Source organism: Rhipicephalus microplus, unplaced genomic scaffold (assembly GCF_043290135.1).
Source record: "Rhipicephalus microplus isolate Deutch F79 unplaced genomic scaffold, USDA_Rmic scaffold_15, whole genome shotgun sequence".
Taxonomy (NCBI): Eukaryota; Metazoa; Arthropoda; class Arachnida; order Ixodida; family Ixodidae; genus Rhipicephalus; species Rhipicephalus microplus.
Genome location: NW_027464588.1, coordinates 2,305,710 through 2,309,544, shown reverse-complemented (window position 1 = coordinate 2,309,544; position 3,835 = coordinate 2,305,710). Strand labels below are relative to the sequence as shown.

The 3,835-nt window shown below is 44.1% G+C and overlaps 1 long non-coding RNA gene across 1 annotated transcript; it reads right to left on the bottom strand.

Moving 5' to 3' along the window:
* Positions 1 to 393: 393 nt before the first annotated feature.
* LOC142784583 (uncharacterized) lies at positions 394 to 3,179 on the bottom strand. The gene is made up of 2 exons (XR_012888697.1): positions 3,042 to 3,179; positions 394 to 1,210 (listed from the first exon to the last, which is right to left on the bottom strand). It is a non-coding gene; the product is annotated as an uncharacterized LOC142784583 (long non-coding RNA).
* Positions 3,180 to 3,835: the final 656 nt, after the last annotated feature.

Below are 3,835 nucleotides of genomic sequence, written 5' to 3'. Positions count from 1 at the left end.
ATTTTCTGTCATCATTTACAATCATTCTCTGTTGAAATACTTTGACATTTTACAAGATATATTTTGTGCAAGTTAGGCCACGCAATCAATGTTATTCCTTGAGCCGGTCACTTTTTTCAAGCACACAAACGCCCACTTGCCTCGAACATAAAGCCTGGACTGAATGTTTACGATTTTAAATATTATCAAATGTGATATCTCTCGAAGCCGTTTGGTAATTCTGAATGCTTGCAAACCTTTCACGCACTCAATTGTGGCAATTATATTTTATAATTGTTAACGCTACAGTTGAAGATACTGAGTAATAAGGTCATTTTTTAGTTCAACGCACATACGTGCAGCATCATTTTGAGAGAAACCTGACTGGAGAAGGAAAGCGCAAGACACAGAAACAACTGGTTTCGAGTAGCGTTTATTTGGTGTCACGGGATTGGATCAACGTTGTTCTCTAATAATGCACGTAGGTCAAAGTCATAAGGGCAATGCTCTTACGCGAAAGATATTTTAGGCTTCTCAATCTATCTGACCTTCAAAATATGAAGTGGCTTTCAGGAAGCAAAGCTTGGAACAGAAGACAGGCGTTAGGGCAAGTGCTATAGCAAAATAGTCTCGCAGTTCTGTTAGTTGCGAATGGATTTTGGTCAATAATATGAAATCACTATTGGACACTTTCGCGTTCGATACATGGCTCAGAGCACGTGAGCCCCGTTTTTCTGACAGGCCAATTGTTAGCGGAAGCAGAATAGTTGCGCCAACCCGGGGCACTATTATAACAAAACAGACATTAGTTATCACTTCGTGGTAGAAATGCAGCACACTGCGTACTTCGCACTGCGCAGAGTAGCTGACACAGCCGTGCCTCTAGCCCGCAAATGTAGCGTCCTTCAGAACCTGTACATGGTTTTGGTTTTGCCGTCTTGGTACACTGTTTCCTGGCTCATCATGGGAATGGGGCGGAAAGGATGGCTTGCTAGTCTTCATTTTCTGCAACATGACCTTCAATGCTGCGCTTCTGGTGGCCTCTGCACTGGCAGACTCCCCGAATACAGTTGCCTGTAGTGGCACCGCGGTTGACGCATTTATGGTAGCAGGCCGGCGGCTCACATCCGGACGCGTCCGCACTGCTTGACAAAGCAAGCAAAAGTAAAGTCGGCATGGCCACGGCCGCTATGCTTGTCTTCAGAACCATGATATAGCGATGTTCCGAGTGCTGCATAAAAGCGAGAAAAGAGATAAGGGCGGTGAGAATAAACGTTTTGAGGCTGGACGGTCATCGGCTGCGTTAGATTTGAAAACTTCGCAGCTCAACCTTGTCCCCAAAAGAATGCTGAATTGGCGCAGTTTGTGCCCCGTGTTACAAAACATGCATAGCGAAAGACATTTTAATGTACTTTGCGAGTGCTTTAAAGACTGTGCGGAACAAAATAAAGACAGCAGGTCAGCGCGGATGGGAGGGTGAGTCAATAACAGTTGTGAATTTCATTATTTTTATGGCATGAATGTTTTTCACACGCCAGACGTAAGCAAAATATACATTCTGTGGTAATTAGCAGGTTACCTTTATTAAACAAACGTGCACTGTTAGTTCTCTCCCATTTGTACATAAAATGTCCGTGTATTAAACAGACCTAAGCGTTAGGGGACTGTTAGTTGAAATCGTATTTTCTAACGTTTTTGTGCATATATATTAGTCCGGGGCCATACTAGCCAAGCTGTTCCTTTTTAAGCTCTCGTTTGTACTGATTAAATGCATTTTATAATGATATATCTAGCTTCGCAATTAGCTGAAACTTTCTATTACGGCCGATTCAATCAAAACACGTTTTCGCACGTGCAAGCCACGTTTTGTGCTCGTAAGTGAACATGAAACGTAATGATGGAGATAGGTTGTTCAGTGTGAAGAAACCTTTTTTTGAAATTCTCAAAGTGAATCATATTCCACCAATAGTAAAACCAGCTTTAAAAACTCAACTTTTTTTGTTAGTTACGATGAGATTCGAAGAAAACTACGTGCGATGCGGTTGTTACATATGCGTAAGAAATATTACTGGATGTCTGCAACCACTGTTCTGAGATAACATTTATGACGGCTAAATTTTGCGTCGAAAACGTAACACGTGCTTTTATAGGCTGTCAAACTTTCCCTGCCACCCGTTGTGGACTACCCGGCCTTGAAGTATCGCGATAGAGAACCAAGAGCGAAAGGGCGTGATTTGAGAAAGTCGCTATTGTGCAAGCCTGAATTTTTCGCCATGCCGACTGTAGCGTCGGGAGAAACTGTGTTTACGACAACGCTGCTTGAGAAGTCAAAACAGGGTCTGTTTGTGGCAACCTTGATTCTGCTTCCGTATGCTCCACGATTGTCGCCTTTCCTTCTTTAGACGCAATATATATGAGAAGCGTATCACTTACCGTCTAGCGTCTGGTAATTTTTGTTTATTTATTTTTATTTTATTTACAAGATACTGCAGACATAGAGCCCAAGCAGGAATGGTACAGGCAGTAAGGCAATCAAGCCAAGCATCACACAGCATACAATAATCCAATCATCACACACATACAACAGTAATGCAACCAAACTTATCATAAAAGCAATGAATTAAGTGGGATTGCGAGAATCGCATTTGCGTGAATCGCAAAGAGAAATAACTATTTAAAATGGTAGCACCGTATACACTGCAGGAAACTGAGGCGCGTGTCCCTCTTATAGTCTTTTCCCCGTCGAATGCCAACGCACGCGGGGCACTGCACCACGCAAAAGCACCAGCAACACTGAGAGGCTCACAAACAGTTCTAAGGGCGTTGACAGACTGGATCTTCGGTTTATATAAGCAGTACACTGATCTTTTAGACGCCTCTGCGTAGTTTCAGCATTATGCGTTTGCCAAACTGCGGCTAACCTACACGACGAAGAGGGGGCCTTTCCGCAGACGAAGAATGCGTTTACGTTTCGCACGAGGCAGTGCAGCCTCGTGTGGACACACCATACCATATCTTAAGCGGTCGGCGGCTATCAAAGAGAAGCCTCGCGTCAGACATACGTGACTGTGGGCCCCGAGAGCAGCTGACCAGAAATACCAGGGATTCATCGATGCTTTACAGAAAGTAAACAACACACTCGCACACGCTCATGCTCTGTGGACGTGTTCGGAATCGAGAACGAGACTCGCCGACAACTTTCTGTGGGAGCACAGCCAAGGCTACGAAGCGTAGGCACGCCCTTTTTTTTTACGCTTCAGCATGTAGTCTGCGAACGCAAATTTTCGTGTACTGCGTAGCATACCGGAAGTATAAATTAAAAGATATAAATATTATGTTCAAGATTTTTGGCATTCTTATTAAGAAGCCTATATACTCCCTGCAAAAATTTCGTTCTTTGCTGTTTTCAATTCCCGGCTTTTCTGGTGTCATTTCACCTTTTTCCTGCCCCGGTAAACAACGATGACGTCACTCGGCGGCAGCCAGTTCACATCGGAGCTTGTGAGCGAGCATGAGTGCGTGCTCGTTAAGTTTTCTGTATTTACCGAACAGGTAGAAACGAAGCGAGTGGTGTTTCGTATGAAATATTTTGTTTCCCGCACATGTAATCACCGAGAAGTTGTGTGCGAGTGATACCATCAGCGAAAGCGGTATACTCTTATCGCGATAGCCGCCTTGAAAGTACCAGTCTTGAGCAAGAGCAAAATTGTGACGGGAAGTTGTACGCAAAAGGAACGACCTTCCTCCTAAATAGCGTTGCATACGTGATCGGTACTTCGGCTGCCTGATACGATCACGCTAAAAATAGCGTACTGTAACACCGTACCTGTCGTCGTCTACGGGTGGAGGGTTCATT